Source organism: Equus caballus, unplaced genomic scaffold, assembly GCF_041296265.1.
Source record: "Equus caballus isolate H_3958 breed thoroughbred unplaced genomic scaffold, TB-T2T haplotype2-0000440, whole genome shotgun sequence".
In the NCBI taxonomy this organism is placed as follows: domain Eukaryota; kingdom Metazoa; phylum Chordata; class Mammalia; order Perissodactyla; family Equidae; genus Equus; species Equus caballus.
Window position 1 is genome coordinate 484,409 of NW_027222395.1, and position 27,573 is coordinate 511,981.

General features: G+C 47.0%; 1 protein-coding gene and 1 long non-coding RNA gene across 52 annotated transcripts in view; one reads left to right on the top strand and one right to left on the bottom strand.

Annotated features, from left to right (window-relative positions):
- LOC106781149 (olfactory receptor 2AE1-like) overlaps positions 1 to 27,573 on the bottom strand; it is a 139,575-nt gene that overhangs the window by 83,556 nt on the left and 28,446 nt on the right. For 26 of the 50 annotated variants that reach the window (XM_070259564.1, XM_070259566.1, XM_070259569.1 and 23 more), the window contains 8 exons: positions 26,320 to 26,797; positions 26,104 to 26,223; positions 24,256 to 24,461; positions 19,279 to 19,551; positions 18,429 to 18,571; positions 6,573 to 6,728; positions 5,204 to 5,329; positions 1,388 to 1,437 (listed from right to left, as the gene is read on the bottom strand). The gene's annotated coding sequence lies outside the window, so the exon portion shown is untranslated. Of the gene's footprint in view, positions 1 to 5; positions 1,438 to 5,203; positions 5,330 to 6,572; positions 6,729 to 18,428; positions 18,572 to 19,278; positions 19,552 to 24,255; positions 24,462 to 26,103; positions 26,224 to 26,319; positions 26,798 to 27,573 lie in introns of those variants that run through there. The other 24 variants (XM_070259561.1, XM_070259567.1, XM_070259562.1 and 21 more) reach the window with 11 other exon arrangements.
- Positions 2,983 to 14,283, top strand: LOC138923051 (uncharacterized). Of its 2 annotated transcripts, none has more exons than XR_011436172.1 (3): positions 2,983 to 3,681; positions 8,947 to 9,651; positions 9,930 to 14,283. It is a non-coding gene; the product is annotated as an uncharacterized lncRNA (long non-coding RNA). The 2 variants fall into 2 exon arrangements; XR_011436173.1 differs by lacking the exon at positions 2,983 to 3,681 and adding an exon at positions 6,725 to 8,200.

The window sequence follows — 27,573 nt, forward strand, 5'->3', positions numbered from 1 at the left end:
GGTAAACATCAGAAAGCTTTGGAACATTCAAAACTACACTTTGCTTCCTGTTTCCTTTTGCTCAGGGAGGTAGAGGAAACGCGAGGCTGGAATGGCAGGAACAGGCAGAGCTATCAACTGAGGCACTCCAGCGAACTCTGCTTCCTGGGGGCAGGGGCTGGCCCTGCACGCACCTGGCGCCAGTCTTTCCCAGAGGCTGGCTCCAGTGAGTCCTGTTTACCCTGCTAGCCACAGCTGGGTGCCTGGAGGGTCTGCTTTCACCTACAGGGCTGATGTGCTTGGCATCTCCGGTTTTGTTTGATCACATAACAGGGACAACAGTTGAAAGAAAATGTATATAGTGTCTAAATATTAACTAGATACCTAGTGCCAAAGAGAGAAAAAAATGTTGCTCCAATAACATGAACACAGACTTTTCCCTGAGTGAACAGAAGCTCACGGCTGCTCTCAGCTGGACATGAGCTTCCTTCACTGCAGCTTCAGCTCAGATAAAGATTATTCCTTTAGAATATATTTTTTATGGTACACCGGAGACCTCTGAAATGCAGAGTCTGGTGTCCTGTAAATCATTTCGTGGAACTAGGGATGCTTTTTCAAACACCACGCAACTGCACTCCTGTAATGTTAATGGGAAGGGGCCAACTGGAGCTGGGAGCAGCACAGCTTGCCCATCCCTCCTTCGGCTCCAGGCCCAGCTCTGGGTGGTCACCCAGGAGGGCCCGGTTGCAGCAAATATTGTCACTGCTGTCGTCCATCTCCCTTTCAAAGCTAAGGCACCAGGATGCCCAGCACGTGGTCCAGGGGCCTCCCTACCGTCCCTGCCCGGCTCCCAGACTTCTCTATCCCAGCTCTCGGCAATCCAAATGAACTTGCTCTGTAGCTACTTTTACTAAAGATGTGCTTTCAAATATGGAAAGGTTTTGATAAAATGGTACTAACATTTAACCTAGAGGTGGCAAACTGGTAACAAATTAAGAACTGAATGTGGCCAGCGCAGTGATATTAAGAAGTTGAAACTGGTTGCAATGTTGTAAAATTGAGGACTTTCCCAAAAAATTTGGCTATGAGGTTTCTGCTGAAATAGTAGATCCTGCAACTTTGGGCCCCTCAGCCAGAACCGAGAGGCCCCCCTGACATGGAGCATGTGCCCTGTTCTTCACGGTGCCCCCCCAGAGTGCCCTCATACATTTATGTTACTTGCCTGGATGCTGCTAATGAGGACACTTCCCAGTGTCGCTTCTCCCTCTTGTCCACAGATAGTCCTACTTAAATAAGAGACTCTTGAAAGAACGGAACCCCGTTGGTGAAATGTTAGGCCCCACAACTGATGGGGAAGAGGTGATTTTTGGGGAGAGGAGCTTTGTAGATTTCTCACTTGGGCACTTACCTGTTTTGTTCTCCATCCAGGTTTTTTCTGGGAGCCAGTTCTTGAGAAACCTATAATGGAAAGTACGAGCTATCTACATAGGGAGAACTCAGACTTCGTTCAGCAATTCCCTGGGCGTCTGGAGACTCGATAGAATACTTTTTTCTTTTTCCGTTGCCAACACCCATGCCCATTCAGGCCTATGAGAGTTTTTACAATGCTCCTCCAACTGGTCTCCAGGCCTCCAGCGTGCCTCATTTCTCTTCATCGTAGAGGACAATAGCAGATCAATGTTTCTGAGGCATGGCTCCACCAGTGCCCTCTCTGATGCGGAAACCTTCCTCTCACTGCCTACCTGATAGACTCCAACTCTCTGCCTTAGCACTCAAGGGCCCCTCCGCCTTGCATGTATCCCACAGTCCTGCCAAACCGAACAGTACCCACTACCCAAAAGCACACATTGCATTCTTCTCTTTCACCTCTGCCTGATCAGATGATGGAGTTGAAACAAAGCCATCATTTGCTAGTTAAGTGACTTTCGGACAGGTCATTTCACCTCCCTGACCCTCAGTTTCTGCATATGTAAGTGATGAATAGTAAGACTCACCTCATATTGTTTTTATAAAGAATTAAATTGACTTAGAGAGCATATGCAAAAACAGCTGGCTCCCTGCCTGACATGCTGCAGCCACCAGTAATTATTCGGACCTAAATATTGGCTCATGCCATGCCCTGCTTCTTTTCCTATTAAAACCTTATCCTTGAAAAATCGGTGTGTACCCTTTCTTCAAAACCAGCCCAAGGTGTAAACTGAAGTTCACTTTCCTAAGCCGCTCAGTGACATTTATAACGCCAAATCTAATGCCTTAGTTTTTTTTTTTAAGCGAAAGAAGCTAACTCTGGCTAACTTCAGTTTTCTTATTAAAGAAATTGACTAGAAGGATTTATGGTAACTCACATAACTGAAGGGAATTTTTGAAAAATCAACAAACAAAAAGCAAAAATAAGCTTTGCAAGGCACAATAGAGCACAGTGTATAGTTATTATTACTGCTGTTCACCAGATATTGTCGGCTCTTCTCTGGCCCACAGAAGGGATGTATCTTCTTGGCCCCTTAAAGTCAGAGGTGACTCTGTGAGCCTTTGGTGAATGAAACTTGAGCAAAAGTGAGGTTGTCTCTTCCAGACAGAACCTTTGGCAAACAGTGGGAGTGTGTTTTTCCTGCCTGGCAGTTGTGCAAGAAGTTGGATCGAGCATCTTTTAGCTGCCATCTACTCAATCCTCCAGACTGAGCAAGGATAATACAGAGCCAGCCCCTGATGACATGGAGCATGTTTGAGAAATAAACCTTGGTTATTTTTAGCTGAGACTTAGGAGTTTGTTGTGAATACAGCACAACATGGACTATCTGACTGATGAAAACATACATATTATCAATTTCCTCTGCTGTTGACCAAAATGACTTCAGTGAGCCAATATTAGAATTCCTTTTCACAAAGGTGGATAAGTGACAGATTAGAAGTCTACACTGTCCCAGGAGTGTAGACTGATACCACGCTTATATATAGCAAAGATATTTTCTCATTTTGTCCTTTACTTGTCAATAAAAAAGTATATCTATAGAAATCTGGAGGTAAGGCTCCAGACAAAACCAACATGGTGACAAGGAGGAACATTACATACTTGTAAAAGGAGCGACAGATGAGAAAATAATAATAATGGCCGGGAACTTATAGAACCTTGCGTTGAAAGGGATCTCATATGGAACTTAGGAAATATTATAGCTGTAAGCACTACATGACAAAATCTGGTGGACGGAATTAAACAATACTTCGAAGAAAGATACCTTCAATATACTTATCTAAAAAGAAAAATTAGAAACCAACGAGCTGCTTGCTCAAGAAGCTAGACAAAGAGCGAGACAGTAAAGTCAGGAAGAAAGGAAATGATAAAGATAAATGCCAAACCTTTGTTTCTATTTATTTGCTCTTTATTTATTGCTATGGACTGAATTCTGTCTCCCCACAGTTCATATAATGGAAGCCCTGACCCCCGTTGTGACCATGTCCAGACACAAGGTCTTTAGGAAGTAATTATGGTGAAAATGAAGTCATAATGGTGGAACCTAAATCAGATAGGACTGTGGCCTCATCAGAAGTGGAAGAGATCTCTCTTTCTGTTTCTTCACACGCATACACACACCCCGCCATCTGAGGACTCAGTGAGAAGGGGACCTTATGCAAGCTGAGGAGACAGCCCTCGCCAGAACCTGACCATGCTGGCATCCTGCTCTCAGGCTTCCAGCCCCCAGAATGGTGAGAAAATAAATTTCTGTTGTTTAAGTCACCCACGCTATGGCATTTTGTTATGGGAACCCAAGCTAAGACGCTTATCTTTCACAGTTTGTTCCTGGGTTCTGGTACCAATTCCAATGTGTGTGGGGTTGGGGGTCGGGGGAGTCCCCCACACCAACAAGCAATTCTTGGGACACCAGCTGGGTGTCCTACAATTCAACTCGATTCTGACACTATGTACCCAGAGACAGCATCACACCCCACAGGTTAAGGGTTCAGCCCCACAAGACTGCCCCCACTGCAGGTGCCAACAGCAAGTCTGGGTTGTCGCCTATGCTTCTGAGCAACTGGCTGTCAGTAGGAGGTTCCCAAGACTCTCTACTCCGGTTCGACAAATTTGCTAGGGCGGCTCACAGAACTCAGAGAAACCTCTTACTTACTAGATTACCTGTTTATTAGAAAAGGATATGACTCGGGAATAGCTCGATGGAACAGACGCATAGGGCAAGACATGGGGAAAGGGCACTGAGCTTCCACGCCCTCTCCAGGTAACCACTCTCCCAGAACCACCTCTCTCCCAGAACCTCCACATGGTCACCAACCGCGACGCTCTTGGAAATCTGTCCTTTTGGGTTTTTATGCATAAGCCGTTTATTTATTCTCTTACCCTCGGCTGCTGTTTTTCCTTCCCCATTTATAGCCCAAAGCCAATCAAAGAAGGACATGTGCAGTGTGATGCTGTTCCTGTACATTTTTTAAGTGCCTAACAATGTAAGAATTTGTTAATGGAGACATACACATGTATGTCTTGACTATGCATAAAAATGTAATCTTTTGTTAATGGAGCCATGCACATGGATATTCTTGGAATCATAAAGAATGTAATTAATTTTAGGATACTGATACCTATGATGAGAGAGGGAGGAGAACGGGATGGAAATGTGAATTTTAGGTGTGACGGCAACATTTTGCTTCTTAAAAACACAGATATCATTGTGGGCTGAATCATGTCCCTGAAAATTCATATGTTGAAGTCCTAACTCCAGGACCTCAAAATAGGGCTGTATTTGGAGAGAGGGCCTCTAAAGAGGTAATTAAGGTCAAGTGAGGTCACATGGGTAGGCTCCAATCCAATGTGACTGATAGTCACGTAAGAAGAGAAGATTAGAACTCAGACACACACAGAGGGAAGACCGTGTGAGGACACAGGGAGAAGCGGCCGGGGAGAGAGGCCTCAGAAGAGACTAAACCGGCCAACGCCTTGATCTTGAACTTCGGCCTCCAGAACCGTGAGAAAATAAATTTCTATTGTTTAAGCCACCCTACGTGTGGCATTTTGTCATGGCAGCCCCAGCAAATGAATGCAACATCGGAAGCAAATAGGGCAGAATTGAACGTCTGTTCTTTCTGGATATTGGGGCCGGAGATAGAGGTCATACTATGTACTCTTCTGCATATTTGAAATATTTCCATAATAGTTAAGAAAATAACAAGCACATCCCGAAAAAGAATAACCAGAGAGTAGAAATTTATGTGTGATTACCTTACAGGCCAAGGTGGGTTTCGCGTTGGGCAGGTGGTTCTCTTCCACAGGGTGTGTCAGTCACCCATGACTTCCCGTCTCTTGGCTCCGCCATTCCTGACGCCTGTATCATTGTCTGCAACCAATCTGCACAAGGAGAAAGAAGGAACACAGAGAAGACACACCTGCTTTCAAAAGTTCCAACCTGGAAATGGCACACACCACTTCCACTCCCATTGCATTGGCTGAAACATAGTCACACGCCACACCTCACTGCAAGTTGCTGGGTGACTGCCTTCCTGGGCACCCAGGACAAGGATGTGGACAAACAGCCAGTAGTCCCACCCACAATGTCATCAGGTTGACCCTGGTCTTCATGCTGCTGCTCAGTCCACAGCGTGTCTGCCAGGCCTATGGTTAGGGTTTAGATATTTTACAAAGGCACGGGGTTGGGGGTCATGGTTTGGGACTTCAAAGAGGAGGAAGCCAATTCACAAGGAGACAGAAAACCAAATGTTTGCTGGGCCATCTCTAAACAAATGAGAGAGAACTTGTGTAAAATGGGCCCGGCTAGGTACCTTCTTCTCTACCACATCTAGAGTTCCCTACGTTGACAGCTCCTTCCTGGAACAGGCCTTCTGTCTTAAATTCTTTTAGGCAGTTAGGGGTGAGGCCAAAGTTTCTTTCATATATAAATTTTGAGTGTATATATGTAATTTATAGAACTAAATAAATGAATTTAAATATAGATACAATGGATTATATATTCTATTATATAGCAATATTAATATATATTATATATAGATAATCTCCTTGGTTCTCCAGAGAACCCTGACGAATACAGGAGGAGTTAATATTCTTTTATCGATGGCATTTACATTTAATCATTTGAAATTCTTAGTTATGACATTGTTATGGCTTGCAAGGAAGTGTCCTTTTCAGTGTTTCATTTAGAGGCCTCAAGATACCAATGTTAAAAAGTTTCCCATTTTACTTGTTTGGTTTGATAGGCTTTTTCCAATTGAGTGCACAGATAAACCAATTTAGGAATTTCAAAGGAGCCCCATTTAGGCCAGTGAAGCCTTAAATCACCCTGAGTAATCTGAGCCCAGTGGAACAAAAATCTACATGTAGAAGGTCTGTATTCTTTAAAGACAAAACCAGCAGGAGTCCCAGAGTGGGGCTGTTCTTTGGTGGTCCTCTTAGAAAATGGATTTCTCATCTGTATGAACTTACCAAAGGATCAAAGGCCCAAAAAAGGAGTGAAAGAAACAGAAGTTTCTAACAAAGCTGACAACGGAAAGATGGCCAGAACCAGTATCAAAGGACGCCTACAGAAAGAGTCTGGACCTCTACCAAAAATGGGAGGTCCAGGCCCAGGAGGACTTACCACCAGGAACCAGAGCCACCAGGAGGAGACGACAGAGCACAAAAGATTCTTTGCAGGCACCTTGCTTGTGTCTGTGAAGTGGCACCAGAATTGAAGGTCAGTAGCTAGGGATCCCACTTCTGTCACCATATAAAGTCAGCAAATAAGAGGCATAAACTGCAAAAGAACCAAAAAGTTTATTTGGGGTCTCAAGAATTGCAATTCAGGAGATGTAGATTCGAGTAGAAGCTCAAATGTGCTCCTAGGAAGACAAAGGAGGCAGGGGTAGATAAACGGAAAGGACACAGGCTTACAAAGGTCTACAGTGAACAGTTACTGACTGGTTCTGGCATGGGGTGAGCTGACTTGCCAGAACATAGTTGGTCCTAGGCAGACTGTCCCTTCTTGGAATGAGGAAACACTTCAAGATGTGACCTCTGCTGTCAGGTAAAGCTCAAAAGTTCAGTTAACATCTGGTGGTGGATGTGGTGTACAAGCATAAGCCCCACTTCCTTAATGGCCTCCCAGCTCCATTTTAGAAGCCTTGATAATGGTATTCCGTTTTGTCATTGTCATCCACCACAGTCACGCACCACGTAACAATATTAACGATGTTTCGGTCACTGATGGACCACATATATGACAGTGGTCCCATACGGGTAGCACCACATAGCCTAGGTGTGTAGTAGGCTCTACCACTTAGGTTTGTGTAAGTACACTGTGTGATGTTCACACAACAGTGAAAGTGCCTAATGATGCATTTCTCTAAACATTTCCCTTTCATTAAGTGAGGTACGCCTGTACTGATTTTAGTCTTGTGAGTGTTGAATAATGAATTACTCATTTCAATTATTTGAGTCAGCCCCACTGGCTGAAGATGGTAAAGGCTGACTGAAGCAAAAAACTAAAATTTGTTATTCAACATTCACAAAACCAAATGAGTAAAGAAGAACTTTAAGTTCTATATCAGGGTTCATGTAAGGCAAAAACATTCTAAAGGAAAGATGGATTTGAGGACATATATGATTCTGAGTGTAAATGTCTGGGTACAAGCAAAAATTCCAGGGAGCGTTTCAGACTTTCGAGGCAGTGGAATTGGTGAAACCAAAGTCAAGCTCTCCAAACAGTAAAGGGGGCCCAGGTAATATCTGGAGTACAGGTGGAACAGGCAGAAAATTTCATTAATGTAATTGTATGATTTCATGAACGGACAGAGTTGGAAAATAGGATGGCAGGGTAGGGCAGAGGGACCTGGAGGGCCCAGGATGGATGGAGAGATCAGCTGGGCTGGTGGGAGGAAGGGGCCATGGGCACACCCTCTTCATGTCCCCTCCCCCACCCTCTGAAACCCTTTGTGACTCTTCAGTGCTCTGTGATGCAGGCCTGGGATTATAGGCAAGTGCGGACACTCTCAGAGCTCAGTTGCCTCAGGCAGCCTTGCGATTCAGAAAATGGAGTTCAGTCAATGGAATGTTCTCTCATTTCTGAATAGCCATATGGAGTTGTTTTTGAGCATCTGCTCAACATTCTTAGATAGTGACTATAACCTCAGCATCGTGTGTGGGTTGTGGTTGCTTCTTCTGTTCCTGTGCTTCCTGGTGGGGATTCCATCTTTACCAACCTTCTGGAAAACCAAAATCTACCAAAAGGTAAGGATCCCTGGGCAAGCCACCAACAGGGATTTTTTATTGTTGTTTCCATTTCTAGTCCCACATTTTTAAATGAGTTGGTCCAGAGAGACTCCTAAGATGGCAAGTCTGAATAGAGGATAGAACATCATCCTTCTAGGGGAATAGGCCAGGCAGGACTAGGGGTTCAGCTGGGACTGTTTCCCATTTAAAACTCACAGACCATCTGGGTGTGGTGGAGGATTCCCGGATAAAATCCCATCAGTGATTTCACGGCCCTGCATTAGGTTATTTAGAGAGTTTGGGATCTGTGTAGGAGAACACTGTTCCCAACACTGGATCACGAGTCACATTCCCATGACGGGCGTCATTCGACCAAACCGTCCTTTGTATTGGGCAGGTCAGGAGAGCAGGGCTGAGCCTCTGAGCAGACACTGGAGTGTGAGCTCTGTCCCAGGATACAGGGTCCTATCTGAGGAAGCACAGATGTGACTGGGGGCCTCAGAGTCTATGCCCTCCTTGAGCAGAGGACTTCTGACTGAGAAGATCAAGTGTGGACTCTAGCCAAAAATCCTCCTTCGAGTTTTTCAAAGAAGGAAAAATTGAAAGTATCTTATCACCTTTAGAAATTCAGAAAGGGAAAGAACACAAAGTGCTAGTAATAAAAATAGAGAGTGACATTAATCTTGGATGAATATCTGAGTTTCCTAGAGAGAGGATCAAGCCAACTAAGTCCTCGCTCCTCATTCTTTTCTTTTTGTTCTCAGCGTCAGGGCAGAGCCAAGAGGAGAAGAAAAGGTGGAACATCAAGTGGTAAGGTTCCACCTATCCCACCTGAGCTCTCCAAGGGTGACACATCCTGTCCTCTCCATGAGGTCCCAGGTCCATGGTCTCTGAGGATGTCAGTCGCTAGATAGAGTCCCTCTCAGAAAATAGAGGCCTCAGAGGAAAGGCTCATGGGAAGGTAGTCAGAACCCGAGACATTTCTCAGATTCCTGCTCTGCCCAGCTCTGGGCATGAAGCAGTGATGGGCCTGGACAATGGGTGTTGCCCAGTGGGTTGCCGTGGGAGACACCAAGAGTCAGAACTTCTGTGTCCTGACCTTGTGAAACTACGTTGACTTCCTGGATGATCAGACTCCTCTTTGAGGTAACCATTGACCTATGTTCCTCACATGGTGGTTTTGAACATCCCATGGGATAATGTATGTGACAGTACTTTATAAATGAAGCAACAAACACATGTGAACCTTATTAATATTATCATTGACCGTTTGACCACATCTACTGATTCTTGGGGCTTTCAGAGTTAATATCCCGTTAATATCCCAAGGGTCTCCCATAAAGGGACTCCCGTGTAACACCTATGCTTCTACCTTTATTACATGTAATTCACTCTTCTGGTTTCCCAGGTTGGAGAAACTACCAGAGGGAAACAGAGGAGAAAAGGAGGCTAATTTCTATTCTGAAAAGGTGACTAGTCTTTTCTTTCCTGATCCCTCTTTGACATGTTCTCTGCAATTCCAGGGATTCAGTACAGCCTGCAGTAGTCATGGGAGGGGTTTGCCATAGGAACGGGTATGTGAATGAACGCCTTGGGGTGAGGGCTGCTGAGTGTATGGTGAAGTCATAGATGTGGGGCATTGTGAAGGGGCAGCAGGCTTCAGGTGGCCCCTCCCCTGACAGGCCAGCAGGTCCTCCTTTCCTTGTTCTGGTCCTGGCTACAGTTTTCTACTTCCTGTCTCCCGCAGGCCCCTAGGCCGGCCTCTCGATACCACCCGCATTCGTCAACTATTATGCCCAGACCCCTCCTGTGAGGTGTGTAATAGCACAACTGCTGAAATCAATCGGCTGCTGTTCCTGGAGGACCTGGAAGATGATACTGCCTCTGTGTCCTCTATGGCTTCCACAGCTTCTGGGACTGAGTCATCATTCACTCTGTCCTCTGCCTTCTCAGAAGTCCCTCCAGGAGACCTAACACCATCCCCTCCACCTGACCCTTCCCCACCGCCCCCCTCCGTTCTCTCACCTAACCCAATGACACCCTTAGCTGACTTTCTTTCACCCTCACCACCGGGTCACTCTATGCCACCAGAGCCTATTCCTCCCTTGGAGTCCAAATTCCCAGCAGACCATTCCCCACCCCAACCCATTGCCCTTCCCCCTCTCCCACCACATGACACCCAGGCAACGGGTCCTATTCTCCAACCAGAGGCCACTCTGTCTCTGAATACGATCTTCTCTCTTGACCGCACCCTTTCCCAAGATATTAACCCCTTACCAAATTTGCCCCAGATAATGAATCCCAATGACTCACTGGCTTGTCATCACGCACCACCAAGCCTGTCTGTCTCACCACCGACAGACCACCCTTTAACTGTGACTCAATCTAAATCGGTTTCCATCTTATTGAAGTCTGTTCCAGAGAACTCATCTCCAGATAGCCCTGGGGGGTTGTCCACTTATGTCCCAACAATCAGAGGCACTGACCATTCAAGCCTGTCCATTTCAGAATTATCCTGGTGGCAAGCTTGTGCCAAAGACTTGTTCTTAGCACCTTCCACCTTGGCACCACGTGATTTTAATCGAGAGTTTCTTGCCCTCCATTCTCCAGAGTCCTCTCTGGAGAGACACCCTACAGCTAACCTTATAGAGCCTGGTAACCTCTCATTTCTCAGCCCTCATGTCCTGGCACTCCTGGAGAGACAAGTCCGAAAGAGGAGTGATTTCCTGATGTGGAAGGAAAAGGAGAAGGAGAAGGGCTCTTTTCCAAAACAACTTAGGCCAGGCCACCAACTAAATCCTTCGGGGAAAATGTCAGAGTCAAATGCTGATGAGTGTGACTCAGCATTCTCCCTTCCTTTCTGGAGCAGTGCAGGCAAACCAAAGGAGCTGCACATGCATGAGCAGCCCCCATATCCTAAAATCTTGGAGGACCATTTACAGGAAAAATGTATGCAGCTCTTCTGGGGTCTCCCATCTCTGCACAGCGAGTCCTTGCCCTCTGCTATCCGTGACTCACGTGACTGCACCACAATCTTCCTTTTCAATACCATCTCAAATGCCTCCATGGGCCAAGAATCCCCAGTACCTCTCCATCGCCCACCTCCATCCTTGCCTGAGATCCAGCCCCAACCCTTGCCTCAAACCCTGCCCCAATCCCAGCCCCTACCTCTCACTCAGGTCAAGTCCCAGGCCCACCTTAAATCCCCACTCCCAATCCTACCATCTGGTCCTCTACCCCAGATAAGGATCTGTGGAGTGTGTTACCATAGACCCCCGGATGAATCAGAGTCTCTCACCTCATCTGAAATTCAACAACTGGAATGGAAAGTGTTGCAGAAGCAACAGGAAAGTTTGTGGGGTTCCCCCTCTGTAGTCCAAAGATCTCAGGAAGAATTTTGTTCTTCAGCTCCCAACTTTCCTTACCATCAGGCCTCCCAGGCCCATGCCTCCATCTCCACCCTTCCCGTAGAGTTTCCTCTCAGTGATGAGCTGAGGAAGAAACTGGAACATCACCTTCGAAAGAGGCTCATCCAACACCGGTGGGGCCTGCCCCGCAGGATCTGTGAGTGTCTGTCACTGATGATGCCTCCAAGAGATTTCTCAGAGATAGCTAAGTCAGAAAGCAATCGTGGACTCTCACGGATCTCGGTGAACAAAGATCTAAATGTTGGATTGAGCCAATCCAAAAGCTTCCATGAGAGGGGTTCAGAACTGCTTCAGGTAGAGAAGGAGATGGGGAAGGATCAGGGGCATAGCCCAGAGAACGGCCCAAAAGCTCATCTGTTGAGTGACCCAGAGAGCTCTTCAGATAAGGATCCGGCATATGACTCTGAGAAAGACCTAAATAGTCACATGGCAAGTCTGTCAGGGAAAGCTTCAAGGGCCTTGGAGGAAAGTCTAGATCAGAAACAACTTGAAAATGTCCTGAAAGCACATTTGAGCAAGAAGTTTGAGGAAATCAGTGAGGCTCGGCTCCCTGGGACGGTGCGCAGTTCATGGCATGCTAGCAAGCAGACACTGCTGCTTTCTGACAAACCCCGCACCCAAATAACTCAGAGGAGTTTGCCACCTTCAGTGGGTGGGGACTCCTCCCTGAATACCTTCCAGGAGCTTTGCTTCATTGATTCCAGTGCACAACAGATGATGGAAACCCATATTCAAAGTTTCCGTATGAGGATGGAGTGGGGCCTGCCCTGCAGGGTCCTTGAATCCATACAGGCGTTTAAAATGGAAGATGCTGCCTCCCAGTCCTTGCCCTATTTCTACTGGCCCCCCTCAAATAACCCAACTTTGGAAGTCGACTCCAAATCCGAGGGCTTCGAGCCCCACAGAGGAAGCTCTAAATCTGTTCTTCAAGAAAAAGCGGAAACAACAAATTCAGCCCTGGTCCTGGATCGTCATTGCCCTGCTACATCACCTATGGGCAGGGAAGGACAAGGGGTGCCGAGACAATCACCCTCTGGTATCAACCAAGAGATTGCAGAGGTTGTTCAGAGGAGTAAGGGTGCCAGGCAGACTCATCTGCCTGTCACATGTGGCATCACAGGCAAAACGAGTCAGAAATTTACTCAACTAGGCAACAGATGCCCCCCAGAGCTGCCTGCAAGGCAAGCTGGTGCCAAACCTGAGACAAAAGATGAGAGAGTGAGTTCCAGTGATAGAAGAGAAGGGCGACAGGACAAAAAGATGAAGTCGGAACCCTTTTCCATGTACAACACGGCCAGGGACATATTCAGGGCCAAGGAGCTCAATGCTCTGCAGTCAAAAACTGGTAGTGTGTTGACAACCAGCAAGCCAGGAAGCTCCCAAATGATACGTGAGAATCACAGTAAAATAGAAATTACTGGGACCATTGAAAGCCCTGCACCAAAAAGACAAGTTCCCCAAGACCCAAAGTCATCGGATCTTAAGGAACATCTGTTTGGGGAATTAAAGTCAAAACTAGAGAAGAGGAATCAGAGCCAGGTCCAAGGCCAAGACACTGACAGGTCCCCTGCCTCAGAGAGCTTGACTTACAAGGCCTCACTGACTCATGCCCACGGTGTCTCCAGTGGGGACATGGGAGCTTCCCAGTTGCTGCGTGTCCATCTGGAGGACAGTGGGATCAGCAGGCAGCAGCGGCAGGAGCCTTGGGTCCCTAAGAAAGACCTAAAGAGGTCCGAGGATAAGAAATTCCCACCAGCTACAATGAGACTGAGCCCTCCGGGCCCCAACAAAGAAGAGCTTGGTGGAGGGGATGCAGGGTTGGGGACATCCCAACCTACAAGAAAGAGTTTCCCTACTCAGATCACAGCATCAGAGGAGACGCTTGGGAGCAAGTCTTCCCAGACCTCATCACAGAAGGCACAGCCTCCTCCTGAAAGTCTGTTCAGAAAAAAGATGAACGACATTTTTCAATGGCTTCGTCCTGGGACAAAAGGCAAAAAGCAAGAACATCCCCCGGAAAAGGGCCGCCCCATATCATCTGCACAGAGCAGAGGCCTGGTTAAAGGGAGAGCTGCCGTTACTGGGACCACCACGGCTCAGAAGACCAGGACGGTCCCTGGGAAGTTCCCAGTGGAGAAACTGGGGCAGCGGTGTGCAACAGAGGTCACCCGCCCTCAAGAGCCCCTTCCTTCCCTGAGGAAGTTTGTGAAAACTGAGCAGAAGGCAGAAGAGCAGGCCCAGGCAGAGCCCGTCCAGGGGCATCCTTCCAACTACAGGGCTCCCTCCTGTAAAGTGCCAAACGCCAAGTCCTGCCACCAAGAAGTTGTCTTTGCTGGCCAGAATTATCCTACATGTTCTAGACGGATCAGAGACCACAACAGACACCCTCAGAAAGTCGTGGCGCTTAAAGATCAGCTATTGGATCAGAAGCGTCCCTTATCTGTGCCCCGCAGGGAGCATGTGCCCCATCCAAGCTCCACCTGCAGGCGTCAAGCCGGCCCAGGGGCCTCCAGCTGTTCTCACCACTGCTAAAGGCACTATGTTTAGGGATCCGTCTCTACGTCAACAGAAAACGCTTTTCCAGCGTTTCGAGAGCGGAAAATTTCCCACCACAAAATAATTCCTTCTCGTGGAGAATATTAATTCTCCCCAATAAATGATTCTCTAATAATAGTGATGTCTTTTCTGTGTCCTGTGTTGGGGGCATGGGTTTCAGGTAACTCAGGGCTTGTGCTTAGGGAAAAGGAGGAGTGAGTTCAGCTCTTACTGATTGCTTCCTCTGGCTTCTGAAAGGTCACCAGTGCTCTGCAGCTCTTGTTGACAAAGCGATATCACGTGCCCCCAAAAGCCCATTTCCTCCCTGATGAAGTTTGAGGAGGTGGGCTCTGCCTCCTGCCTCTTCGCTTAGCCTTAACGAAAGTGTAGAGCAGCCCACACCTTCCGCTCACTGAATGTTTTACATCCTTCAGAGAGTAGGGAAGACAGGTGGTTCTCTATCCGAAGAGGGTCAAGAATAGGTAGGCAATTCGTAAAACAACAATGAAGAAAAAACAGTGGCTTCATCATGATTTAGAGGTCAGTGACCAGAGGACCCCACAGGGGGTGAACCCTAAATGGGATTTGGGGGGTGGGGGAGGGTATTGCTGCAGTGGATCCTGGGCTGGTGGGGGAGGGGCTAGCAACAGCACAGACACGCCTTAAGAATCTGTCATGTGAGTCATATTAATGTGTTAGGGAAGAATACTTTAAACTTTACACTGAGGTTTCCCTACTGGAAAGGCACCTGGGGGAAGTGGTTCCCCTCTGTAGGTATTTCTTCAGACTGCCAAATGATATTTTGTTGCAGAGCAAAAGCATCACTCAGCTGCCAGTAGTAACAATGTTGACCAAGTAGCCACCTACCTCCCAGGATAAAATAAAGCTGAGAGTAAGGAAAAGATGACTTGGAGTAAGCCAGGAGGAAAGAAAAAATGAAGAGGGGAAAGAAGGACCTTGCTGGTAGAACAAAGCTTTATGCCACATCATCATCCATATGGTGACCCTGTCCTGTTCCCCCCGCCCCCTCCTCAATCTGATCCAGGCATCACCACCTTGAGGCTGATCCAGGCACTGCACAGCACACTGATGCCTTATTCCAAAAAGGCACTGGGCTGTTCTTTGAATACTAAACACTATCTGCAGGGAGGTCATCAGGCATGGCATCCCCCTCTTTGGGAAGGTGATCTTGCTGCCTTCCGTCCATCTATGCTTAATAGGAATATACAAGATCTTGCCCTTAATGTGTACAGTTCACCTATCAGGATGGAAGTGCCGCCTCTGATATTCACGGCCTTGGTGGAGCCATGGTTGGTCTCCCCCAGAACATCTGCAGCTCATGAACCAGAGGTGAGTCCCAGACTATGCACCAGGTTACAGATATATGGGGGTCTCACCATGGACTGCACACATACCCACCCTTACAATAGGGGTTTGGAGGAAAGGCAACTCCACTTAGACAGACTGGGACTCAAAAATTGGCTGAGTGTCAACTGGGGCAAAATTCAAAAAGCATTATGATGGTGAGCGTGAAATACATTAAGTTGTAGATGTCTAAGTAAAATAAAGATGGTTACAAGGGTGGAAAAATAAAATACCAATTTTGTTTTCTAAAAACAACATGATTTTAAAAATGGAAGGGAGGAGAAAAAGGGAAAAATAGAATAAAATGATTGTTCTGTAAGTAATAAGAGGGGGTCAAGACATAGGTGACAAACGAAATAAGACTCCAAGTAAGGGAAAGGAATTTGAGGTTTCCAAGCCCCTTGAGGGAAGCTCTAAAAGTTTTCAGGGAAATAAGGTGCAAACAACGAATTCAGTCCCCATCCTGGATCTTCCACTCCCTGCTACCTCATCTGCGGGCAACGAAGGACAGGGGGCCCTAAAACCATCCCACTCTGATAGCGACCAGGAGCTTGCCAAGGACATCCAGTCAATCGAGCATGGCAGACAGACTTCAGAGATCCTCACACACAGCTTTATAGACAAAGTGAGTCAGAGTAAGACTGCACTAGACAATAACAGATGCAGCCGAGAGGTGCCCACAAGGCAAGCTGGGGCTGGACATGTGCCAAGGGATGAGAATGTGAGTTCCAGTGATAGAGAGGACATGATTCAGGGCCAAAAGATGGTGGAGAAGAATTGAAAACATTTTTCCACGTCCACCATGAACTTCAGGGAGATATTCAAGGCTGAGGAGCTGTGCGTTCTTACATCACAATCTTGTGACATCTTGACAACCAACAAGTTGGGAAGCTCCCAAATGGTAAATATCAATGTGAGCAAAGTAGAAACTACCCTGACCAGTCAATGTCCCTCACCAAAAATACCAGTTCCCCAAGATTCCAAGCCATCAGACATTAAAAAACAGCTCCTTACCGAGTTGAAGTTTCAATTGAAGAGCAGGGAACATAGCCAGCCTAAAGGCTCTCCCGCTGACATATCCCTTACTTCAGATAGCTTGCCTTCCGACTCCTCACTGACTCAGTCCCAGAGCGTCTCCAGTGGGGACATGGGAGCTTCCCAGGTGCTGTAAGTCCACCTGGAGGACAATGGGGATTGGCGGGAACCCTGGGCCTCTAAGCATGTCTCATGGAAATGCCAGGATAGGAATTTCCCACCAGCTGCAAAGACAGTGAGACCTCTGGACTCCAGAGCAGGAGAATGTGGAAGCGAGGATTCAGGAGTTGGGACGTCTAAAGCCAGAAAGAAGAGCCACTCTATTGAGGACACAGAATTAGAGGGCACTTTCCCGTATCTGTCACAGAATGAACAGTTTCCTCCTGAAAGTTACTTCAGAAAAAAATGAGGCAGTTTTTTCAGTGGATTAATTCCAAGAAAAAAATCACAGGGCAGGAAAGTCCCCAGCAAAAAGCCAAGTTCACGTCAATCTTTGCACCGCTCCGAGACCCAGCTCAAAGTGCAGCTCTCGTGAGCTGTGGGCCTCCTGAAGCTCATGAGCTCATGGCAGCCATTGGGAAGATCCTAGAGGAGAAACCGGCATGGAGATACGAACCTGAGGCTGCAGAGTTAAGTCAGCAGAAGGGGGAACTGCAGGCCCAGGTAGAGCCTGACGAGGGACATCCCTCCAACTACGGGGCTCTCTCTGACCCACAGCCAGGGGAATGGGCAAGGACCACATCCTGCAGCCAAGATGCTGTCCCTCCTGACAAGAGTTTTCGTACAAGGGTTAGACAGAAAAGAGACAGGATCAGACAGCCCTGGAAAGTTGTGGCCTTCAAGGACCAGCATTTATGCCAGAGTCAACCCCCTTCCCCACCCTAAAGGGAGTCTGTGCCCCATCCAAGACCCACCTGCATGCATGATGTATGCCACGTCCCTCCGGCCACCCTCACCTCTAATGAAAGCACTGTCTTCAGAGATCTGACTCTTCTATTCAAACAGGAAATGCTTCTCCAACACTTCCAGGGAGGAAAAATGTCCCCAAAGAAATCATTCAGTCCTTGTTGAGAAAGCATTGCCATTTTCACGAGAACACATCCTCTGATGAGAACCATGGTTAGCACAACCAAGAATACTGATCGTCCTCAATAAATGTTTCTGCTAGGAGAGAGTAGTGTTCTCTGTGTGGTGCTTTGGGGGAGTGGGTTTGGGGTTCCCAGCGCTTATGCTCAGGGAAAGGAAGGAGGGAAGTCAGCTCTGACTGATTTCCTCATTTGGTTTCTGCAAGATGACCAGTCCCTTGTAGGGGGCCTGACAGTGGCTTTCTCAGTCTTATCTTGGGTCCTGTATTTGACCTTACTCAGATGTCCTGTACTTAAAACACTTTACTTTTTCATAAAAAGTACAAAAAGTTTACTCTAAAAACTTCCGGGCCTTCTCAAAATGAGAAGAACCCTTCAAGTCCAGAACTTGGCTCAACTTGTCTTTCCATCTGCTCCCTCACTATCCTGAACTATACACAGCTGCAGGGTGGGATGCGTTCCTCTGGAAGGATACAGCCAGAATTTCCCCTTGTTGCCTCAGAAAGTTTTGGAATTGGAAGTGTGGGGGTGTTTAGGCCCTGAGGTGAGTGGCAGGGGGAAATGTTGCTCTTGGATCTCTTGGTGAGGAATGAATGTCACCTGCTCCTAAGAGCCTTTCTCTCCCTCAGGAGGTCTGGGTGGTGGGCCGTGTCCCCACGCCTCAGCTGACCCTAACGAAAATGGGGGGCAGTTCACCCTTCCCCTTCCTCTACCCTTCCTGGAGCAGACGGGAGGAGAGACCTTGCAGCTCTGAAAAGGACCAGAGATATGAATCTTTTCCTGAAAACGGTAACTTACCTTCATTTAGAAAAAGTTGCTGATTCCTGAGTATCTCACAGGTGAGCAGTCAGTGCAGGTGTGCGTATGGGTGGGTTTTGCGATTGTGGACACTGGAGTGGCCAGGGCAGGGTCCAGGAACTGGGTGGGTCCCACCGAAGAATCTGTTATATGTGGGGTGGTAATCTGTCTGGAAGGCACATTCTGAGCTCAACAATGAGGTCTCCCTGCATGTGAGGACACCTCAAGGAAAGGGCAGAGACGCTCCCGAGGGAAACTTCCTCAGGATGCCCAGCTTGGTAGAATTATTGCAAGACCAAGAGATCACCTGGCTATCATTTGTAGGAATGGTCGTCAGGCAGCCACCCAGAATTTGGGGCAAAAGGAGACAACAAGTAGGGAAAAAGGAATGGTGGAGTGAGTGGAAAAGGAAAGAAAAAATGAGGAGGGGAAGAATGACCTTATCATCACACCTCATGATCCCTGAGGGTCACTTCGAGCTCAAAATGTCCCTTCCAGACAGATTAACACCCCACATCCTGGCCATCCACTCCACCCAGCATTACCTTGCCTAGGCCTCACCTCCTGGAGACTAATCAGGGCTGGGGGGAGCACAATGATACCACTGCAGCTAAGAGAACTTGGGATAGTCTTCGAGATTGAAGACAGTATCTCCAGGAATGTTGTCAAGGAGGTCGTCCTCTCATTTGGTGCCTGCCTTCCCAGCCATGCTACATCTTACACCAAGGTTACAGTAATTTAGGGGTGTGTTAGTTACTATATAACAAATACCCCAAAAGTTAGTGGCTTAAAAAACCAAGTATTTATTAATTCATAGTTTCTGTTGGTGAGGGATCTAGGCAAGGCCTACCTGGGTTCTCTGCTCCAAGGTCTCTCACAAGGCTGCAATTAAGGTGGCAGCTGGGGCTGGGGTCTCAGCTGAAGGCTTGACTGGGGAAATACACACTTCTTTGCTCACTTCTATAGCTGCTGGCTGGATGCAGTTCCTCAAGGCCTGTTGGACTGAGAGCCTCAATTCCTGGATGGCTGTTGGCTGGAGTTGGCCGGAGGCAACCTTCAGTTCCTTGTCATGTAGGCCTCTCCAACATGGCAGCTTGCTTCATCAAAGCCAGGAGAGAGTCTGCTAGCAAGACAGAAGTCACAATCTTGTAAACTAACGAGGGAAATGATATCCCATCACCTTTCCCTTATTCTATTAGTCAGAAGCAAATCACGAGGTCCAGCTTACACTCAAGGGGAGCAGTTTATACAAGGGTGTGACTAGCAAAAGAAGGGATCTTTGAAACCTTCTTAGAACTCTTCCTAACACAAGGGTTTCTTCTTGGACATCCCACTGAGTTCACTGAAGCAAAAGTGACCAAAGGGACCAAGTGGATCCTTGTGCTCATCCATATCCACGTCATCAAAGGTAAAGCTGTTTAATGGCTAAGCGGAGAAACGTCTGGTAAGAAAAACATCAAAGAGATTGAAGCATCCAAAGAAGCAGGGAAAGGTGGCATGGAGGTAAAGGCGGTGTGGGGTCATCATGAACGGTAAAGTGAAAGGAGCCCTTAGAACCACCTGCCTCACCACTGCCAGTATTCAGACTTAGAGGGGAGGAAAAATTAGGAGCAAGACGGCTCATCCTCGCCCTGCCACCAAATCTCCACTCTGCTCTAGCTCCGCGACTACAGGCCTAAAGAAGCAACCTTCAGTTCCCATAGAGATAGCCAGGCTTATCGAGGAAGCAAACCCTACAGCTTGCAAGGTTTAACTTCTGCTCTTATTGATATATTTAATATAGCACATCCATCATTTCAAATTTGCTTCTCACAGCTTGAACATCAGAGAGAATGAATCACACAATCGATGGCAAAGCCAGTACTAGGGAATTCAGCATGTAGCTCCCATTCTGGGATGTTTTCCATGAACCCATTGCCAAAGAGCTTCTAACCAAGGGAGAGGTGGTGGCTCAAAAGGGCTGACTTACTGGCTGGGGTCACAAGACAAGTCATACCTGGTGCCCAGATATTTGCTTCTATTCAGAGAAACACTGGATGAGGCAACGAGACAGAATTTGCACACTCAGCACATCTAGGCAGTGAACTGTCCAAATGAGGTGACACTACCACCCAGGAGTGATCCCACACTCTTGTTCTGCTTCTAGTACTGTTTTCCTTTCTCCCAGATTCCAGTTCCTATGGGAAAGCAGGACTCTTACCAAAAGAAGGAAAACGTATTAGCTGAACAGTGACTGGAGAGATGAGGAGGAATTTCTCTAGATTTCATGGGCTTGCTGCTTATACCCAGAGATCAGTGCTGTGCAGCTTGGGGGGTGTGGGGGGTGGGGGTGGGGGTCTCATTTACATGGTACTCTGTGGCACCTGAAGAATTTTCAGTGACATAGAATGTGATGGGAATGGGTTACCTGAATTTTTATACCCTCAAGCCCACACTCCAAACCTAATGTCAGGGCGAATAAAATGCATGAATTGACTGGTACCTTGATGTGGCTTGGGTATGGGAACCCCAGATCTCAGCTTCAGGCACTGTGAATTTCTCTGGTACCAGGTGCTGCCTAAGGGAATCAGCTTTCTTGAGGCAGCCTTCACATGGATTAACACTCAGAACTGTGCCGTAATCTGCAGCCACAATGAAGGGGCCCAGGCTATGAGAAGGGGCTCTTCTCTCTCTTTTTTTTTTTTTAAAAGATTGGCACCTGAGCTAACAACTGTTGCCAATCTTCTCCTTCTTTTTTTCTCCACAAATCCCCTCAGTACATAGTTGTATATTTCAGTTGTGGGTCCCTCTAGTTGTGGCATGTGGGACGCCGCCTCAATGTGGCCTGAGGAGCAGTGCCACGTCCACACCCAGGATCCGAACCAGTGAAACCCTGGGCCGCCAATGCGGAGCGTGCGAACTTAACCACTTGGCCACGGGGCTGGCCCCGGGGCTCCTCTTGAGGCCTTTCCTCTGGAACTTCCATTGGCCCTGGATCAGAGCCTAATTTAGGCTATTTTCCTGGGGTCACAAGGACACGTTTGGTCTTCCTTAGGGAGGCCAAGTGGAAGCTCAGAGATTTGTGGAGGCTGCCTCCCTATCTCTCCCAGGAGACTCGGGGTCTGTTCCTTCCTTCTATGGGGGCCAGGAGGTAGAGAAGGAACTGAGTATTATGCAAGTTTAGCAATGCTTCACTGTGGGAGGGGGTTGGGCTGACAAGAGTAGGTAATTTTCCTTTGCAGGGATTCTTGCCCAGCTTGAGGCAACCTTCATTTGAAGCAGGATAATGCTGTTTCTACCCTCCACCTGAGGGGATTCCAGAAGGAATAAAAGTTACCTTTCCTCATTTGTCTTACAGGAAGTTCTGGGCTTCTGGGTTCAGGAGTTATTAATGGCTTTCATGTTTCCTGAACCCAAGCAGAAGTTGTGAGACACCTGTTGTACAGTCCTGTCCAGACCCTCATGTGGGAGGAGACTTTAGCTGGCTGCTCCAAGGAGAGAGGAGATAGGGGTTGACACAAGTGCTGGGGTGAGAGAAGGAGAGTTGCCTAAAGGTAGCAGTGGCTCCAAGACCCTGAGAATCAGGATGTAGACACGAGTCCCTTAGGTGGACGGGTTCTGTGTGGAAGTCCTCTAGCAGACAGCACAATGTTTTAAGGGATGAAGTGATGATGCTGAGATGACTAATCATCAAGCCCCATCATCTTGAGAGCTGTCGCAAGACACGGCATTGCTCACACTTAGCACAGAGGCTGTGCAGCCACTGGCCTTTCAATGGGCCTGAAGGGCTTGGGCAATGAAAATCCCAGGGGCAACCAAGATGGACTCAAGATCACAAGCTCTTACCTACATATTTGATGGTGAATACTTAACTAAATAGGCAAAAAGCTCCCATTAATGACTACTATTGTATATCTTCCTACCCTTGAAAATGGGGTCTTTGAGCCAGATTTAATTTAATTTAGAAAAATTAAGTACTGCTTATTGTACTTCAATGTTGTGAAACAAATTTATGCTTTTTATGTATATTATCCCATTTAAACTTTACAATGCTTTGAAGTAGGTTTCTTTACCCTCTTTTATAGAAGGGCACGACCTGAAGGACAGAGAAGGTAATATATATTCAGAGTGCTAGCACAGAAGAGGGAGCCAGGGATGGAGAGCCCCCTTACGCTGTGAGGGATTCTTTGGATGTAAATGATGGCAAGCGCAATTCAACTGACTTTAAAAACAGGATCTGTTGACTCAGGCACCTGAAAAAGCTCTGGGAGTAAGGCTGCCCTCACGCAGGAGGATTCATATTGGGGCTCAGCTGATGTCATCAAGTTTCAGTTTCTATCCATTTCTCTGCTCTAGATTCTGGACTGGCTACCTTGTAAGTCTGTCTGGCAAGTTCGTAGCTACATCTTCCAAACTAAAAGCGCAGCTAAAAATGGGTTGTTTCTCCCACTAGTCCCTTCAAAAGTCCCACTGTGCCTTATTGTTTCCTGTTGGGTCACATGCCCATCCCTGACCAATCACTGTTGCCAAAAGCATGGACCAATCTTTTTGGCCAAGCCTGACTTCAATGCCCTCCTTTAAAGTAAGAGCGTTAGTGGTAAACAGCTCCACTTCACATGGACTGAAACTGACAACGGGGTTAGATCCCCAGAGGGCAAAAGAAGGACTATTTTTAGAAGGTGAGTGAATGCTGAGTGTCAAAATAAAAACAAAAACAAAACGGATGTCTACTTCAACCCTCTCTCTCACCACCCCATTTCTGCCTTCTTGTCCAGAGGCATGCCATGGACTGAAGGTTAGAGTTAGAGGAAATGCCAATTCTGTGGACAGGAAAGGAACTCAAAGGGGAAGGAATCAATCAGAGGCCCCAACATCCATGCAGATAGACCATCCAATGATCTGATCTCTCACTGTCTGCTCCTTCTCATCTTAGAGTCCTTTACCTTCATTCCAGTTCAGTTATGGCCATATCCTAGAACTTATCACCAGCAACACTTGTGTGTTCTGAAAAAATACAGTCTGACATTCCTCCCTTTATCCTCTCAGCTTCTGCCCTCAGCATGCTAATGCCTCAACCTATTCAGGAACTACAAGCCACTCCATACTTTCCCCTGCTTACCTGACAACCTTTGTCTTCATTTCCTCCCTCTCCAAGGAAAACTTCATGGGGCATCACTTAATCCTAAACCTAAATATACTGCTCTGCTCTAAACAGCCTACCCCCTTCTTTCATTCGTCCTGTCTAGCAAAATCCAACTCTGCCTGTTTTAGAACTGCCTTCAAATAAGGGCCTGCTTCCTCTTGGATAAAATCACACAAGTGTGTTTGTGCCCCATAAACTTCTGTTCTACATCTGTTGCTCAGCTCCACCACTGCCTCAGAATCCAGTCATTCCTCCTGTGTTACCATGTGCCAGACGCTCTTCCAAGCACTTGGGACACCCAGTGGAGGCAACAAACAGAGGCCCTGTCTCGGGGGAGCTTCTGTGATTGTTTTCTCAGTCAACTCGCTTGCCTAAGTTCTCAAAACAATTCCACTTTCCTACACCTTGTCCACACTCCTCGCTCATTGATCACATGTGCTGGACCACCAGAGGGAAACAGAGAAGTCATCAGATGGGAACTTTTCTTCATAAAAACTTCAAAACAAAACAAAACCAAAACCAAAATGAGATCCTCCATCTCTTCTTTCCTCCTTCCTTCCCACCATACTGAAAGGTTTCCCTCAATGCTTTCCTTAATCCTCCCAACCTGGGATCTGCCCACCCTTTCCAAGTCACAACACTTTCACATGTGTGGACTATCTGCCTTAATTATCTACTTTTCCAGAGGACCAAGACTACATTTACCTCATCACAGCTGGAAACACCAAGCAGAGCTCAGAATCCTCTGGAGGAATACATTGGCAATGGGAGGGATCTATGGGGAGGTCCTGCCCAGCATGCTCTGGGGCGGGGCCACGTCCGGGGGCAGGGCCTGAGAGACTCTGAGAGCCTGTTTGGCTTCTTGAGGGCGACGGCACTAGCAACACGGCCAGACATCTCACCTCAGGCTTCTGGAAGATATGAGTTGAGATTTAATTCAAAGACAGGTTCTGAGGAAGGTTTCTGGATGCCTGAGTGACCTTCCCCACTGCCCAGCCTGAAGGATCCTTTCCTCCATCTGCCATTTCCATTACGGTGGGCAGGCCCTCACAGCCCCTGGGCCCCCAAACTCTCACTCCAGGCCCAGCCTGAGAAGGCGCTCAGAGGCCTGGGGGCGGGCTGTGCCTGCCCAACACCACCCCCTTTGACGATGGCACTCTTAGGAACTCCACCAAGGTGAGAATAGTAATAAATAGAGTAACAACATTGACAACTGTTAAGGCTTCACCTTACACTGGCTGCCTGGCCTTGCACAAGTAGCCTGAGTCTCAGATCTCATCTATTATGTGCAGATACTGACGTGTACTCATAGGGTTGGTCCTCGGAACTGGAATGAATGAGTAAAGAGTTTTGAACAGTGTTTACCTAACACTAGAAGTTTAATATGTGCTACCCCATTATTATCACTCATTTAAAATGCTAGGCCTCCTCTTTATTATTTTAGAAGTATCAATTTACCACTCATTCATTCTTCCTTCCTTCAGAATGAATTTATTTAGTACCTAACATGTGCCAGACACTATGCCAGGGTCTAGAATACAATGGTAAGCAAAAAGGTAGAGTCTCTGCCTTCATGGATCTTACAGTCTAGAGGGGAGATCAGGCAGAAATTAATCATACGAGATTGTGTAAATGTCCCATGTTACATTCTATGAAGGGTTCACGAGCTGGTTGTCGGTGCCAAGGGAGTTTAAAACATGGGGATTTGGCCTAACCAAGGAGAAGAGGGTCTTCCTCACCCACCCCTCAGGAGCTGATAAGGCTTAAGAGGTAAAAGGTGAGTAGGAGACAACTTGGCAAAGCAGGGAGGGAGAAGTGTTCCAGGCAGAGGAATCTGGGTGATGAGAGCAGGGAGAGTGAGGAGGGAGGAACGTGATGCAGCAAGAAGAGGGAAAAGCGTGGGAGGCACCGATTAAGCAGAGTTCTCTGGGCCAAATGAACTAGTTAAGTCTTTGGAGCAATGGGGAGCCAGGGGAAATTTTTAAGTTAGGATTTCTTTATATGTGTAGGGTATTCAGATTTTAGTTGTATTATTTGAGTTTCCAAAAGATTTCTGTGAATTAATACTGTGAATTAATGAATTACAGTGATTTAATGTGAAGAATGCTTTGGATGGGGTAAACAGGATGTGAGAGACCAGTGAGAAGGCCACTGCAGTAATCTACGAGAGAAATGATGTCAGCATGGACCACAATGGTGGTGACCAAAGTGGAGTAACGTGGACGGATGTGAGTGGCATGACTTCATTAATTCTAATAAGACGGAACATTTTTCCTTTTGTTTCGCTCCAGTGCCCAAGAGGTACAGGTTGGTGCAAGATGTGGGGTCTTTTATAGAGTTGGACAAGTCAGCAGACACGAAACATTTGAAAAGGCTGCTTGAACTGCTGACTAGCCAAAATCAAAGAGGAAGTTGACCTTCAACCCTTTGTTTTATTCCAGCTGCAGAAGTCATTTTCAGTTACTCTCTGACTCAAGTAAACACCACTCCCTGTCACCTTATCCCTTTGAGGGTTGGTTCACTTCTACATTTTCACTGGGACATGATTCTCACCGACAGTAGAAAGTTCGGCACCCAGACCTGCAGATGTGAAGACACTTGCTCCTCTCTCGAACTATTAGTACTTCTGGGAAACACGTCCCAGTGCCAAACTGTCCTGGTCCTGAAATGACCCTGTTATTTGGGGAGGTAGTAAAGGAAATTACATGTGTTAAACCCCGAGCGGCACTCTCTTTGGACATCGAAAGGTGTAAATGATAAAATACTTACTAGACTTAAAGACCAGGGAGTAAACGGGGGGCTGGATGCTGCCCAGACTCTGTGTGTCAGCAAAACATATCTGAGCTCAGCGAAGTAATCCAGGACCAAGTGTTTTCCTCAGTGGAATAATTAGACAACAGAGGTGGGCAATTTAGAAAAGATAACTTCTTCTGTCCCTGCTTTAGAATTTCTATTACAAACAAAACCCAAGCCTTAGCAAGATTTAAGAGCATGGGACAAAGACGGCTAGATGTTGAACTGCTGGGAGTGGAGCCCACGTTTTATTTATCTTTGTATCCAAGCACATCCGCAGTGCTTGCCACAAGGCAGATACTCAGTGAATGTTGGGCGGATCAAGGATTCCTCTGTCTTTTCATGGGGTATTTATATGGTATGGGAATTCAGTCATTTTTTGCCCCACTAGGTAGAGATGGATGCTTTCTGTTCTCCATGTTTACTTTGAACACCATTTAGCTACAGGGATGTTCTAAAATGAAATAATAAGGAAACCAGCTTTAATACGATTTTATATATACAGACAGATACACTTTCTGACCACGTGCAGATATGAATGCTCTCCCTGGAAGATGCTTTTGTAACCTAAATTGCACTAGAATGAGGTTAGAGATGGGGAAGAAAGGGAAAGTAAGGCAAAACTCACAGCTTAATTTCTAGACAGGATTGCTGCTTTAAAAATGAATTTCAGGTGCTTCTTGGCATACTTGGCCCAAGCACTGGAGATTTAACAGTGATTTGTGATTTGGTGTGACCCAGAACATGGCCCAATGGTCCTCTATCCTTTGAAGCCGTCAGTCTGTTTTCTTGATTGCTGTTCTGGACTTTCTCACCGTCACTAACCATCAGGGCCCCATTCCTTCTGCTCTGTCCTAGTGGAACAGTCCCTTGACCTTCATTCTCCCACTACTCTAGTCTCGACTTCTCCTTGTTGCCAGATTACTCTATTATTGCTTCTCAAATTGTGGTTCCCAGACCAGCAGCATTAGCATTGCCTGGGAACTTATTAGAAATGCAGATTCTCGGGCCTCACTCTGGACCTACTCAAGAAGAAACTTTGATGTGGGGCCCAGCAATTTTAACAAGCAAGGTAATCTCCAAGGTGAGAACCACTGCTGTACGTAAAGCTCAGTTCTGAGCATATCACCCCTTTGCCCAATACCCTTTATTGCTTTCCTGCCGACAACCACATGAGTGTGTGTGTGTGTGTGTGTGCGTGTGTGTGTCTGTGCGCGCCCTTCTATCCAA